We start from the raw sequence: 17,217 nt of genomic DNA, 5'->3' as shown, positions 1-17,217 counted from the left end.
AAGCACAATAAAGATTTGTAAAAAGGCATGCATGTGTGCAGATGGGGGTCTTCTATTTCACTGCTCATCATTGTATATTAATGATGAACTTCAGGCTGGACTTTTAGACTTTGGAATCTCTCAGATTTGTAAGGGTTCACATGCACACACTAGATTTTGTGACTATCATCAGTCATTATGTTCAATACACCTGTCATCTATACTTTCAGCCCTAAACAAAAATTTTCATTATGAGTCTTACGCTCTGTATTTTTCTCCTATAGGAGTCTGGGTGAAGTGGGTGGTCTGACGCTTCTTTCTCCCACCTTGCTTCCCAGATCTTAACTATACTAACACTGCTATTACTAGTATTGTTATTACTACTACTTCTACTTCTGTTACTACAGATGCTACTATTACAACTGCTTCTACTAGTAGTAGTATTACTACTACTAGCAGTACTACTGCTATTACTACTACTAGTACTACTGCTACAACTAAGTTGGAGAAACTGAGTGTTAGCATCCACTCTGTCCAGCGGGCTCCTTTATTCACTCACTCAGTACATAGTTACTGAGGGCCTACTATGTGTAAGTCCCTGTGCTAGATACTTGGAAGAAAAGAAGAATAAGTTCTTATTCCTGCCTTAAAGAAATTGCTGGGATAGAAAACAAAGACAGAAAGGGCACAAAGTGCTCTAAATTTCAACAAAGTGAGTGCGTGGATGACTGCATTATGTTGGAAACTCTGATCATTTGGTTTTATGTGCAGGACAACAGGTCTAATTTAGTTGAAAGACATCAACTTATAGGTATACAAACTTGATAAAATATAATGACTTCCAATAAGTATATCTTTTTTTCCTGTGAAAATGAACCAGCTTTAAAGCAACCTTTTTTTTTTTTTTTTTTTTTTACCATTCTTTTTATCAGTTTACTTAATTAGAAATGGAACTCAAAAACCCCTATGGAGTGTTAATAATAGATGTCATTTATAACTATGTTAATATTACACAAGTGGCTCAGTATATCACAAACTGAAGAATACTTTAAAAAAGTAAATATATGCCAAAAATAAAAAGTAAAGATAAGGAAGAGTGATACTGAAAAATATACATGGTAGAATAATAATTACTCAAGAACTTACTGCTTCTTTGTGTCCTTTTGGTTTGTATTCTATGTGTGATCTTTTTCTAAAAACTCTTTAAATTTCTTGATTTAAAAATGCTTAAATAAATTATATTTAAGGCACATATCATTTATTTAGGTAATAACTTTATTTGTTCATTTGTTTTTCAATGTGGAAAACCAATCATAGAATCACAGTATTTTTTTAATTATAAAGGATATCTATATGAGAATTAAATTGTAAAGAAAATATGGATGTATTCCTAGATTCTTAAATTTCTTAAATAACGTATTCAAATATCTTATTGAACTGAGAGAACTAAATCAGAATGCTGTAATTTTAGGTCAAACATTCTTGGTTACTTTAGTTGTAAAAAGGACTAATGACCACACACCAAATATTTCTTAATAATAAGGTAAAGAGTTTTAATGCTTATTTAATTTTAATAACTAAAAAAACCTTTATTCCTTAAATTCTAAATTATTCTAAATATCAGTATAATTTTATTGAGATAAATCCATTAGCCAAATATATTTCCTTTCCAGATGGAAGTTAAGAACTGGTTGGGAAAATAAGAAGCAAAAGGTATAATTTTATGTGCGTACAATTAATTTTTTGCTGCACAGATATGACTCAGAGTAAATTCTTGAATTTTTGGTTGATGGAAGGCTATGCTCAAGTAATTATTATCAGTAGCTCAGTGTAGGTTATATATTTTGTAGTCAGTAATAAAATTGTCAACATGCATGAGGGGATCAAAGGAATATTTGAATTGGATTAATGATAAATAACGTTGAGCAAGATGTTTAGACACAGGGGTTACCTATGCTGCCATAGATTAATTAGTAATTAGACAAATAATAAATAGGCTAATATTGCTATATTCTAATTGAGGGAAAGCATGTTTAAGCAAAAGTCTTAAGAGGAATACAGGGGTCTATTTTGGAGAGAAATATCTAATAAAGTAGTGAAATGATTGAATAAAAGATATTTAAACAAACCTTGTTTCCTTTACCAGGGTGAGAAGCAGGTATGAAAAGGCTTGTGCACTAAAATTCCCAGTAACTGGGGAAACGTACTAATGTCTGTCTAAAAAGAATGAATTTATCTTTAGTTCAAATTCAATATAAAAGTTCATATTTCCAAGCAGAAAAACACAATTTGTGGCAGGATGCTTTTTTTGAAGTACTGTTTTTTGTTATTCTGCCTTTGTTTTCCTTCCATATCTCATTTAAAGGAGCTAACTAGAACTGTTCCTGCCTCTACTCTGACCTGTGCACAAGCAGTAAGCAGAAACTACTGGAAAACATAGGTGTGCTTGCTGCCATATTTTATAAAAGTGAAAGCCTAAAAGGACTGAGGCTGAGAGATGGAAGAATAAGCTGGAAGCCTGAGGAGATGGGCACTGGAGAACAGGAGATTCCTGGATACTGGAAAACAGCTAAATTCATCAACCTTTGGTTGATCATTCTCTGTGACAAAGCACCAGGGAGGTAACAAGATCTCAGAGAAAACTGCCGTGTGGAAGGCACAGGTGTACCTCTGCATGAAGGATCCCCACGAAGATCCTTGTATAAATGAAAACTGGGGTGCATAGCCTAGATGTTTTTGTTTGTTTGTTTGTTTGTTTGTTTGTTTGTATTGGAGGGGTGAAGGGATCGGGTGGGAGGAGAAAAAGCATATCATGTAAGCCTCCAGGAAGGAAAAGGTCCCTTTAAGACTGAAATTGAATGTTCTCCTAGTTTAATGGGATGGAAGCTTAGAGTTGAATTTAAGTAGATTAAATGCAAATGAAGGAAGTAATATTTTTTACATTTCTTGCATGACTGAGTTTGAGGACTGAAACTATCATTAATTTTAATATTAATTTATTGAACTTGCTACGATGGGGCAGATCATTCTGCAGAGGAGAGCAAGATAGATTAGAGCCATGCAAGGAGAGAGGGGTTCCAGAAACCACTGGGTGAAAGCAAACTTTACAACTTGTAAAATTTTCTACAGATCCTGTGCTTGAAGTAAAATTTATCAATCGGGTGAGGATTAATAAGAACAGAGTGTGGCATTTCTGTGGCCATACTAAGGACACTTTCAGAAAAATATGCCCATCAGTGGACTAAAAGTATAAGATTAATAATAAGATGAAACACACAGAAATGGATGAGCTGAATCTGACATTTCAAGAACAAAGATTATATTATATAGATTATGTTATACTATGCAAAGAATTCCTCTTTAAGGAATTCCTCATTGATTTCTTAGTGCGGTCAACTGGAAACAAATTTTACACTTTATTATATAGAAATTAATATAAGTACTATTAGGTTTCCCCCTTGTGGCATGGATTTAGTGATTCTGGTTATTATTACTATTAAACAACTATCTTTATAAAATTCTGTCATAAACAAGGTCATTTCTATTCAGCTGTATCATAGTCCAAGTTGTTATCTATAACAATCCCTCCATAGGGGCGGGGAGGGTTAGGTGCAATCTCCTCTGACTACTAAAAACATTTCTCCAACAATTCTCCCTTTCTCTCTTACAGCATGATTTTTCTCTCTTTGACACTTGATTATTCCTTGAGTTATGAAGTCAGCTGGTATTTCTCATCTTGAAACACCAACCAACCAACCAACCAACCAAACAAACAAACAAACAAACAACAAAGCCAAACAAAAAATTCTCTTGAGTCCACTTCCCACACCCCAAGTACTGTATTAATTCTCAGTTCCCATTTGCAGTAAAATTTCTTGAATTGGTCGGTCATCTCTGCTCTTTTTAATTACTTTTCTCCCACTCTCTCTTAAACCTACGCCAACTTAATTTTAACCCCAACTCCCCCCCGCCCCCCGAACTCTCTGCTCTTGCAAGATAACTGAGAACTTGTTAACACTAAATCTATTGGGCAATTCTCAGTCTTTATTTTACTCAGTCAGTCAGTAGGATTTGACACAGCTAATCACTCCCCCTCTTTCCCTTTTTTCTCTTGGCTTCTAGCACATCACCTTCTCTGTCTCTCTCTCTTCCTATATCATTGGCCATTCTTTTTCTGTCTTTTTGCTTTTCTTTAACATACCAGGGCATTCTCTCACGCTAGGATGTTTTCCTGTGTCTTTTCCACATAATCAGATTGTTCTGGCCCCAAACATTCACGTGGTACTAATGCCCCTGGACTCTTAGTCCAAACCTTACCTCTATGAAGCCTAAACTGAATACCCTTTCAAAAACTGCAATCCCTTGTATTCCATTCTCATCCACTTAACCCCCTTTATTTTCCCGTTCCATACTAATTATCATCTAACTTACTGTATAACTTATCTAATTATTATTTAGGTTTTCTCCTACCTGCCTCTCTTCATTAGAATGTAAGTTCTATGAGGACACAATCACTGCCTGGCATGCTCTTCAGGCCCTGCTGGTACACATGCTGGCTCTTGAGGTTCTGGTATTTTTATGTTGAATTTCTTGGTCTCTTAGCTTTCTCTGCCCACCAGTTACAGCAGATGAGAGCCACTTTCTATGCTACAAAGGGGGCATTATAGCTTTCCCACTCATACGCTCCATCTTTTGTTATCTTGTCCAAAGGGTAATTGAGCTTAGAAATAGCCACTGAATTTGATAGCCCTTATAGGTTCCATTTTCTCCATATTACACTAGCCCATGAATTTGTGTCCACTGGTCTATCATCCCATTTTATCGCTAATAAAAAAAATTAATAATCATATCACTACCTTCACTACCTGTGCCAAGGGCTACTTGAGTTTCATCTACTATTGATGGGATCCTCATTGCCACTAGATGATTTGGCTCCAAAATTTCACCATCATCTCTGTTTCCTTAGACCATGTGCCAACGTTTTGGAGTGGAGGTTGAATGGGGGAGGTCACTTGGAAGCAGGTTGAGATGAAAATGAGCATGCAGGAGTATATATTAGGGAGTGCTCTTGAAATCATCATCTGTTCAAGGGAAGGAAAGGAAGCAGGCATGAATTGAGGGAGAAGTTAGGCTGCATTCAAAGGCCTGAGTCAACCCCACAGGGAGTTTTGAATCTGGAATAGCACTGTGAGTATCGCAAGCTAGGATGAGGGAACCAGGGCTTTATGTCCCTGGGTTAGCCAGTCACTGGGATGGACTGCCTCAGGAGAAAGACATGACCAAGGCGATTGAGAAAAAAAAGGCTGATGTTTGGGAGCTGTTTGCTGAATGCACTCTGAGCACCAGGAAGAATGAATCCTTTGCTTGAAGAGGGATCTGTGTGGTACATCTGTATCCACTACAAATACCTTCTGTTTCAGTTTCTGTGAGGATTGATAGATACTGTCCCATCAAAAGTGTGTGATAAGTATGGTTATTGCATTTTCTCAATGATTTGATGTTGAATATCAGTGAATACCTGATATATGCTTTAAGAATTTACTATTTGTCTATACCCAGTCAGCATGCTTGTCACAGATAGATCAGTACAGCCTATGTGTAAATGATAACTTGTGACTAGCGCATAGCCTGAGAACAGTACCAAAGTATAAGAGCATGATCAGTGCTCAATTCGGCCAAAGTAAAATCGAAAGCAAATTCCTGAGACTTGGGAGAGATCACACTCTAACTAAAAGCTTAAACTGTAGAATTAGTATCTATTTCATGGCAATAAGGTGTAATTCTGAGACAGTAAGAACCAGCTAAAATTGAATTTGAATTTTTAATGATACTTAAAAACTACTTAATAATTCTATTAACACTAAGTTCAACAAACAGCAAGGTGTGGAATATAGGCCTGAAATATAACTGAAGAACTTTATCAAGAGATTAAGAAGATACAAGCCAGGAGCAGAAAGTTGATTACAGCCCAGAAAATTGACCCTAAAAGAGGCTTAAGTAAATTAGAATAATAAACTTAACATGTTCTGTTAGATCCATGATATGACAATTGTTGTTCTGTAAGAAAAGAGCTCTATGGTCAGGAAAATTTAAATTAAACTGATTTAAACAAAATTAAAATGATTTTCTTAACTGTAAAGATTTCTCAGACTCAGAGATTTTAATGTACGGTGTTAGTTTCAGACTTTTGAGAAACAGACACCTATATTGGATTAAATGTACAAAAGACATAATTTTGTTAAAAAACAAACAACTATAAGTGCTAAAGGGTCAGGGGCAGGAAAAAATTGTGAAGAGCTTTCATATCATGGTAGAGGTCTATGAAAGGTGAGAGAAAGGAGGATTGGGTAGGAAGAGCTTCCCCCTGTAGCACAGGTCAAGTCTTGGCCCGATAATGGGGAGGTCCAGGAGCAAAGATTACCCACTACTGGGTTTCGACCTTGCTTGCAGTGGCCCGTCTCTAGTACTCTAGCCATGCTCATACACTGGCAACAGCCATGGGGGAAGTATGACGTTGGTGTGACTGCTGACTGTGGAAGTGTGGCTGCTGGAGGCTGTCAGTCCATTGTCTTTGCTACTTGTAGGTTCTCCTCAAAGATCTGAGTGACCACACTTCCACTGATCACCACATAAACTAATATGTCAATATGTAAAATATTTAAAAGAGACGGATATAGGGAGCACTTCCCCCCCCCCCCAACATTGCCCTTATAGTAATAAGACCAGTGTTCTATTACTTGGGCATCTGTTGCAGAGAAGAAAAAATTGTGTTGTTTCTATTTAGGATAACATAAGCAAGTTTACCAGCCAGATTTTTACTGGCAACAGAATGAAATAAAAATAGATTTGTCACCAAAGTAAAAATTTATATTATGTCTAAGGAATACCATCTGATATAATATGTGGTGAAAGGGCAAAATGACTTATCAAATACATTTCAGATTTTCAAATCCTGCATTAAATAACTACATCTTCCTCCCTAAAACTCTTTTTCTCTCCAAATTTTCAAGTGCACCTTTTTCTATTGGCTCTCCTCTTATCTCTTTAACTTTTTCTTTACAGGATCTTTGATTCCCTGGTCTGTCATTGTGGCAGCCACAACAATGCAATATATAGATGATGTATTATAGAAATGTACAATTGAAACCTATATAATTTTACTAACCAATGTCACCCCAATAAATTTAATAATATGTATATATATATATATATATATATATATATATATATATATATAAAACTTATGTGAGTATATATATAACTTATATATATACTGCTTAGATCTCCTGCTGAGGGGTGGATGGTTGGCTCACAGCCCTAGCTGAATCCCTCTGCAAACTCCCACCCACACCCTCACCCTACGCTGAACGTGACCCATTATTCTAGCAGAATGCTTTGTCTCAAGGACTACCAAGCAATCTAGTCCAAACTTTCTTAGAACAAAGCTCTAGTCTGAAACTATTCCTATCCAATCCTGCTTTCCTACCTCTAGCCTCCAAAGACATTTCCAACAATATATTTCTTACACATTTAATCCCATATTGGTGTCTGTTTCTCAGAAGATACAAAATAGTATACTCACTGATATGTTCATATTCTCTAGCATTTTGTCACTGGGCTCTCTACCTTTCTCACTCTATTTTTCATTTTTTTATTTTTTTACCATCATTTTATACTAACGAATCCCAAATCTACTGTTTAAAATTCTTCAGAGCTGTTTCTGGTTCTGTCTCTGTTTCCACCTATTAACTAGGTTTAAAAAGAACCTGGAGCAATACCTCAGTGGCTCAGGGAAGCTCCCCGATTTGTGCTTTTGTTCTGAATCCTATTGTTTTGGCACAGTGCTTGTACCAGGATTCAGCATCTCTGTTGGACCCCTATGGATTGATATTTTGGTTGGACTGCATGATTAGATTTTGATATTTTTTTGTTCTTCTTTTTATTCCTAGGCACAGTCCCTTTGGTAGACCTGAGATCCATACTCCAGAGTCAGTCATTCAGTTTCTTTCACCCTCACATACCCTGAATCTCTAAGACTCCAGCCAAGATCAAAGGCTCAGACCTATTCATGTCTGGAGCAGTGGTGGAGGGGAAGGGTAAAACAAACTCCAAACACTATCCTGAACTAAAGACTTGTATCTAATAACCTGCTAGATGGTTCTACATAAATATTCTACTGGACCAAACTCTCCAGCTCTAAAAATGAACTTGTCATTGCCTTTGACACTAATGTGCTTTACCTCTAAAATCGTTATCTTGAGCAACCTCAATGACAGTGATGTCATTAACCAAATAAAAAATGTCGGACTTTCTATGACTCTGTCTATAAACTTGTTTCTCATTTCTCGTCAGTCACCATTTCTGTTTACTATCTTTATTCATTATTTGGTTCTCTCTTATCTGTCCCCACAACCAGTGCCTTCAGTCCAGCCTTCATCATTACTTACCTGCACCATTATAAGAGCCATGCTGATTGTCAAATGGCCTGCAATTTTTCCCTCCATCTATTGTCCACATTTCTGCAAGACTATTTTTTTTTTTTTAAGTACAAATATAAGCATAGACTCTTGGGTGTAAAGTGTTTTGGCTTTCCTTTACCTAATGACATGGTCCAAACCCTTGGTTATGGCATATAACCTCATGACCAAACCATTATGAATTTTTCCTGCTTCATTACTGACCCCTCTTCCATTCACTTTATGCTTTAGTCTAACTGAACTATGGCCAGCTCCTGGAACATAACATTCTGTCATGCTACTGCATTTTTGTTCCGTAATTTTGGGATGCCTTTCTCCTTATGCTCCTATTTAGAATTCAAGACAATTAAACATTATCACATTTTGGAAGCATTTTTTTACTTTTTTTCTTATTCATGAACCTTATAACCACCTACCCCCCCCTTGTTTATTTCATAGTTAGGCATTTCTATTGTACCTTGTCCTTGCCTCTGTTAGAGACCCTATATATGAGTAGAACGCTCTATAATGTACATTTATTTTCTTTGCGGGCTATGAGTTGTTTGAAGGCAAGATCAAAGTATTCATTTTTGTACCAAAAATGTTAAGGATTGTGCTCCGAACTTGGAATATGATTTTAAAAATTGTGTGGAATAAACTATCCCTTCTATTGTATAATTATGCCAAAGAAGACAATGGTTTTAAATCAAGAAAATTGAGTGCCCAACATGAGAAGATCATAAAGCTTACTGATGTGTCTTAATTTAAAAAAAAGAGAGACAAAAATCTAACAGAGAATAAACAGTTCTTTAAAAAAAGAAATTACAGACATTGTTATTATTATTTTTATTTTACTAATGTTTGAATCAAATTATAGAATGCCCCTGGGGAATAAAGCCTATAAGGTTTTCAACCTTATTTTCCATAAACTCAAAGCATTTGTGTTTGTTCTTAAACAATAAGAAACCTAAAAAAGGATGTGGCTCCTTTTTAAACACATTTGCATGCTTTTGTTGAGAGGTCTAGTTTTGGCAGGCTAACCTTGGTAATAAATTTCCCACAAATAGTTGTGGATGTACTCTTAGCAACCCAATAATATCTACCCAGGAAGGATTAAATTACAATGGATTTTCAAAGGGAAAAATGAGCACATCAATTCCCCACACTCCCCCGAGCATTCATTGAATACAAATAGTTAGAACCAAGATATATTAGAAAAGAAAAGTAAGTCGAGGTGTTTCAGAATGTGCAAATCAAAAGTAGAATTCCTTAGTAAATAGAATAACGGATAATGAAGACAAATGGATAACAACAGTGTTAGCACCAAAAGATTGTATGAGTATGGCCTCTGCACCCATAGAGGGGGTCCATGGATACTCAGGGAGATAGAATTGAAACGAGCATTCGCTTCCTTTTTTTTTTTTTTTTCACAGACAGGAAGAAGTTCCAGATTTTACCCATGATGAGAATCTGTCTTTCTTAGCTTTTTCTTTTTCTTAATTGAGGTAAAATTTATGTAACATAATATCAATCATTTTAAAGTGAACAGTTCAGTGGCATTTAGAACATTCACAGTGTTCCACAATCTTAATCTAGTTCCCAAACATTTTCATTATCCTTAATGGAAATCGCAAACCATTAGGCAGTTCCCCCATATCTCCCTTCCCCCAACCTTTGGCAAGGGTTGCCTTGTTTTCACTAATCAACCTGCAGTTCCCAGGGGTATTTGCATATGTATATATTCCCTCATTCAGACAAGCCAACTAAGAATATTTGAACCAATTGCATTTTCTTCACATTTGGAGATTCTGTATAAGCAAAGATTAAAACATTATCAAATTAGGGATAAAGGACATTATCCAAAAATAATTTTCTAATCACATTTATTAGTTTCATTTAACTTGAAAATAATATTTGCTAACACTAGCTTAATGCTAATGCTAATGAGGCATTATAAACAGCATGGCAAAATGTTTTCAAAGTGTTCTTACACATTGATTTTTTTTCTTCCACCCTAATTGAGCAAACTTATTCTAAGACATCTCTATTATAGGAGTTATCGTAGTAGGACATTTCATATAAGAAAACTTGATCCATCATTAAAAAGCAAAGCACCAACTAAAATAAAAAATAAAGCCCTGGCCTTTCACTTGACTTTTTTAGCCAAAGATTTAAAATTGACCAAATACTGAGGTTTTGTTACATGAGCTCTAAGACTTCTTCAGCTCTAGCATTCTACATTTTATGTTCCCGAGTGAATTGCATAAACCCTAATTATTTCCTTCATCTGGGTCTGAACCTTTTTCCAACAATGGTGAACCCAGAGTTCCCTGTGTTTTCCCTTTACATCAGTTATCACAGTTAGCAATTATTTATTTTGTGACTCTTTAATGTCTGTCTAGTCCACTGCTTTGTAACAGTCATAAGGGCAAAGAACTTATCAGTTATTTATTATTAATTCATAGCACATAGCACCATGTTTGGCACATAAATGGTACTTTGAAAGTATTTGTGTAAAATGAATGAATCAACAAATGAATGTTTGAAACAGACCTCTTTCCCTCTGTAGAGAGAAAGACCCTTGGACTTACAAGAGGCAGTCTCGGTCCCAAATACCCCACCTACCCCATTCTTGGGGTACACATAGGTTTCCAGAGCCTTCATTTACCTTCATCTAGTCTTTGGGTATCACTCCTGGATCCTAAAATGAATGCACAGAGGATCACCTACATGACTTGGCTTTATCATATTACGGTAGTGAAATGTGCAACTACTCACAGAACAGATGCAGATATTAATAATTGTTTATCAGTGGCCAGTGCTGCACTGACTGTCTTTTCAGATGACTCCTCCCAATCTTTTGATCTGTCTTTTTCCAACAAGCACTGAGTCTGTGATAGCATCTCTCTGAGGTCACCAGACTGGCATTCAACTCTTTTGATCTGAGTTTCTTGATTTTTCTACAAGTTCTGGGAGAAGGTTTTTGCTATCCTGGCAATCATCATGAACAAATAATTCTAGCCTTAATCCTCTTAAAATAAAGTTTCTTCTTATCTGTGGCTTAAGCTATGATCTTCTATGAAAAGCTTTGCTGAGAATTACCCACCCTATACATATGGCTTGGACATTGGCTCTCCAAATACCTGAACTTTCTGTGACCCTCTCAAGTAACAACAGTATTGGTTTAGCTGGTGCTCTGGATGCCAGATGGGCAGGAAGCCCATCTCCTCTATAAGTGGATACTTCATAAATACACATATATTTTATTATTTTTTTTATCTGCCATCCATTTTTATTATATTAACAGAATCATCCTATGTAATATCCTTGATCAATCTTTTAAGAAAAAATTACCGTGAACTTGAATTAGATTCTTTGAATGAATGGCAAGCAAAAAAGCAACACACATATTAGACACCTATTTTGTGTTGGACATCATGCTAGGCATTTCTGTAACATGCTCTGTAGCAAGACAAATTCTACTATTTAGGAAATAATGTTCTACTGTTCCATTACACTTTTAGTCAAATTCATTCAAATAGATGATTTCTCCTGAGATAATTAAAAAAAAAAAAAGCTAGATTAAGTTGTTACTGATGGATTTAACTCTGCCTTAAAGAAAACGACTAATAAATTGCATAGACTGTCATTCCTCATATATAATTATGAGTCTTCTGATCCACACCCAGGTGGTTAACCCACTTGGAGCTGTTTATCCATTACTGTCATTGATTTTCAGTAATCTCTCACTAGGTTCTCACCTTCTTATTCTTTGTGATGTATTTTCAACACAAGTATTATTGTTAGACCACAATTATCCCTTTTTGAGATTCAGTTTAATAATCTGCCAAATGAATGCATTATCAAAACTTGTATCACAATTATCCCTTTTTGAGATTCAGTTTAATAATCTGCCAAATGAATGCATTATCAAAACTTGTATTACTGTATTGAGGATTCTGATTCTGAAGGCAAGTATGAGTTCATTATGAAAAAGCTCTGGGGTTGATTAACAGTGTCTGTCGCTTATACAAGAAGGACAGCAGTGACTCCTATGCCAGGCATCTGCCACCCAGGTGAGAGATGGATGCAGAAAAATCAATCTTGGCTTCATTAGACATGTGTCCTAAAGTTGGCTTGGTAACAAGTTAGAAGGTACATATTGTATTATTTCTCTTCTTCTTTACCCCCAAGAAAAAATATTTTCTTCTTATGATACATGTATAAATATGATTGAAGCCAACATTTGTAGACTGGATTAAAATCCTCACTCCATGCACAGTATTGTTTCTATAGAAAAATGCATTCTTTACTCCAAACTACTGACTTAAAAATGCATTATTAAGGACATGATCTTATTGCATATAATTCCTTTCTAAGAGAGTTAATTTGCACTTTTGTTAACTCAACAGAAATTCTGCTGTAATCTGAGGACTGCAGATACTGAAATGGATGACATTATCATGCATTTATAGTATTTATTATACCAATGGAAATTTTTCCTGACTCTATATTAAAAGATATTAGAAGAGAGAGAGAAGGAAAGAAACTAGGGTAGCGGGATGGCACACTCTCTTTGAAATCTTAAGATCATCAATTAGCGTATGTACTGCTAAATATGAGTTCTAAACATAGCCTACATTTTCAGCATCTAGAAATAATCTTTAGTTGTTATATACCCCTTGTACACTTCATGATACAGGACCAAAATCTGAGTGTTAGAATTCACTTATGTCTAAAGTGTGGTGAGGTTAGAATTTTTTCCCCCTAAAAGCAATCATATACATGTTTACAGAACATGACAACCAAGACAGTAGCACCATATAATAAGTTTCTATCAGCGCTTTCTGTATCCAAGTCAGGTCAAACATCCAAGGTGTCCATTAGTGGTAAGAAGAAACAAATACAAAATAAAACTTGCTACTACTTAAAGTTGTACTAGAATGTATAGGCTCTCAAGGAAGTCAAAACATCAAAAGGATCTAGCTAACCCTATCCACCAAAGGCTATTTTTACCACTTACTACTATGGGAAGGCACATTTTTTATTCTGTGAGTTATCATTTGGAGGTATACTTTCTAGAGAGTTAAAAGAAAAAGAGAAAGAGAATGCACATTTAGATAAGTGTACAGGAAAAATGAAGGAAAATACATCATTGTTAGAACATTTACACACATAGTTTTTAAAGATGAGGATCATTTTTCTTTAAAGATGGTAACATTTGAGAGAATGACCACATTGATGAATAAATACAACAAATATTTAGTAGCTTGAAACTTCAATGCTGCTTATGTCTGAGATAGACATTAAAATTAAAAGACTGAAATATTTCAGTTCAGAGAAACAAATTCTCCTTTATGTTAATATCTTCATTTTAGATATCATTCTGCTGATCTGAAATGGCCTTTCTAAGAAGATGAAGTGATGTGCTAATTATCTCTGCTAATTAATTTTTGAAGGCTTTAATCTCAAACATAGGTATAGTCCAAAGATTAAGTTATAAAGTATTTAATAAATGCTATTGGGTCGGATGCTGTGAAAGATTCAGTAGTAGAAGATATCGTATTTGCCCTCAAGACACTAGCACATTTGTTGTAGAGAAAAGAAATACCTATATAAGAACAATGCCAAAGGACAACTAAAGTATAAAGTCCAATGCCGTATTAAATAACATAAATTCTAAAATTAAGAATTCATCGTAGACTATGGAAAGTTCAGGAGTTCTCAGAAATGGCTGCAATTTTAATTTCTACTATTAAAATATATATAAAATAACTCTTAAAACTGTTTTCATTTTAAAATGAATCCATTTGTAAGCCTTCTAGTTCATACGGAATGAGCCAATATAGCACTTATTGGAAACCAGATAATTGTGAGTATGATTCATTTACTCAGTGTTTTGTCCTTCAGCTGAACACTCTGGCCACTCTAATGATTTTGACTGTTACAAAGTCTGAAATGGCTTTTATTCTTGATTATAAATGTATAATGTAAATTTACAATGGGTCATCAATTAAAGAAACACTACGTTGAAAAATAAATGACTCTTAATCGACAGATGAACTCTGACATGCAAGATATATCATGTTTTCCACTTTTGTTTTCGTAGTTAATTTAAATAGATTCCATGACTCAATCCTGCTGGGTGGGTGGGAAATTTAACCTTAGCCATGACTCATCTCCACCACTTGCAGGTACAGGTCCCAGGTTTTGCACAAAGCACAACTGAGGAGGCTCTGTAGTCTTTCTTTCTCACTCCTTCTTCTGAGAAGCTTATGTACGGAGATTTCTTGATAGCCACTAGCTTTGTTTTTGCTGCTGTGCTGAAGGTACAGACATTCTAAAGTGTTTTGCAACCCTGGGGTCTGGACTCCAGTCTCCATAGGAGCACAATGAAAATAGTCCCTCCCGGGACCTCCTGAACGTCCTCAAATGCTACTGTTCAATGTGGTATGGGCTTGCTGCTCTCCTCTTCTGGCTCTCAGGGCTATAGGAAAAGAAAAACTATAAAACATGTTGCCTTTCAATGGTTTGGGCTTTTCTTTACAGATCTTATATGAGGCAATACCATGTTTCCCCCACAATAAGACCTAGCAAGATAATCAGCTCTAATGAGTCTTTTGAAGGAAAAATTAATATAAGACGCAGTCTTATTTTACTATAATATAAGACCAGGTCTTATATTACTTTTTGCTCCAAAAGACTCATTAGAGCTGATTGTCTGGGTAGGTCTTATTTTTGGGGAAACAGGGTAGCAAGGCAGATTATTTTGGGGAGTGAAAACTCCTCCATTTTTTGGATCTCCAATAAGCACAACTAGCAAAAACTGAAGGGGAGAAGAATGTAAAGCAGGGAGACTCAGCATATAGGGGCATTCTATATTGCAGCTTCGGTTAATTTCCTGTAATACATTTATTAGAAATCAAAAATGGTTAAAGTTACCCTTGAACATTCATTTAATTTCCAATAAAGTACAGTAGGCATTAACTTGTATATTCAACTTTGCACAAAATGTTTATGTGTACATGATGCAAACATTAGTAATGTAAAAATAAAAGCATTTGTGTGGAGAGTTTTAAGTTATCATATACACTTACGTGTGTCTATCCTAACAAAATTCTCTGCACTTTTTGTTTTAGATGTTGTTTCTTTCATTTAACTTCTGCTGTCTGGAGAGTTCAGTTTGTGTTGGGTGGAAGGTGAATATCATGCCCCCTAGAACCTATGCTCAGAAGGAAGGCCAGTTTATTATTTGGGGATTTTAATCATTCCAGAATTGCAACCAGTCTTTCTTTTGATACTGATGAAGAACAGACCAATGTGCTCATTTGCAACATCCAAGTGCTTTTCTATGCAAGATCCAGACTCATGGTTAAGGTGAAATTGACTATCTTCTGATTCAGTTCAGAGAATTTAAATGGTTTTGGACAGCACAACGAGGGTCAATTCTGTGATCCACTTGGTTAACTCTGGCTTAAAAATCCTGCTGTGCATAATCCCAGTTTCAACAAGTGTGACATCATGCCATCACTAACATGGAGTGGAGGAGTACTGAAATAGACATGCCCATGTTAGAAGGTCTATTACAGAAACAGAGACAGAAAAGAAAAACATTGATAAATTGCTTTGAATGCCAAGCTGAGATACTTATTTTTCTGCTATGCAGTAAGATGGTGTAATATATTCCTATGAGATTATCAACCAGATGAAGAACAACTTGGTACTCTAACAGCAAAAACTGAAAGAGAATTATAAAGAGAAATAGAAATACCACACCTCTGATAAGCTCTCTTTCAGAAACAGTATTTATATACATAAGATGCCAGCACATGAAATATAGTCTATTTTTCAAGTCTGAGAGAGAAGAAAAGGAAAACCGTATTTGGAACACCCATAAGGTATAGCGCAGTCTTCTTCATAGTGTACATCAGAATGATATGAGAGGTTGGATAAAGATGGAGAATACTGAGCATTACGCAGTATTATTAAATAAAATTATTTGCAGTCAAGACCAGAAATTTACAAAATTAATATGCTATTCAGTTTTTTTTTTTTCAATGACAGTTAAATGTGAGGACCACTGTAAAAATCAGGTGAGGAGGACTGATTCTAATATGCCATTATTTTCTGAATAAGTCACTTAACTTTTCTGAATTTTAATCTCCTGTTTTGCAGAGAAAAAAATGTTATCTGTAGCAACTACATCAAAGAGTTTAGAGGATGACTAAACGAGTGATCAGATATGAAAACACTTTCAAATTTAGAAGTGCCAGACAAGCACATACTCGTATTGCTGTGGTTGTTGCCATCCTTTTTACCATTCTACCTCAACTCCTTCCTTGAGCTCTATAATCCTTCTATATTCTCTGTAATCCACATCCTGTGGGAACCCAGGTCCAGTGGCCACTAATCTTTATAAAATTTAGAAGAGTCCATGCTCTGGTCAATGATGGTATTAAAGTTGGAAGGGATTTTAATGTATTCTTTCGACATGTCTAATTCTGTGTTTTACAAGTGAAGAAGATATTGACGCCTGGAGGTTTAAAGTTATTTGTCAAGACCTTTTCATATTAGAACATCAAGGATGATAGTTTTGATTTTTTTTAAAAAGTTTATCATATGTTATATAAGCATTCACAAGTATGTCGCATCTAACATCTGCTTGCTTTTTCTTGCCCACTTGTCAAAAAACAGTTACTAGAGGGCCTGGGCCCAAGTTCCAGATATGACCCAGGGATTGCTCACATGATTGATGAATGGACGTGATTGCTCCAGTAACAAG

This window comes from Rhinolophus sinicus, linkage group LG01 (genome assembly GCF_036562045.2).
Source record: "Rhinolophus sinicus isolate RSC01 linkage group LG01, ASM3656204v1, whole genome shotgun sequence".
Lineage (NCBI taxonomy): Eukaryota > Metazoa > Chordata > Mammalia > Chiroptera > Rhinolophidae > Rhinolophus > Rhinolophus sinicus.
This window is presented reverse-complemented; position numbering follows the sequence as displayed.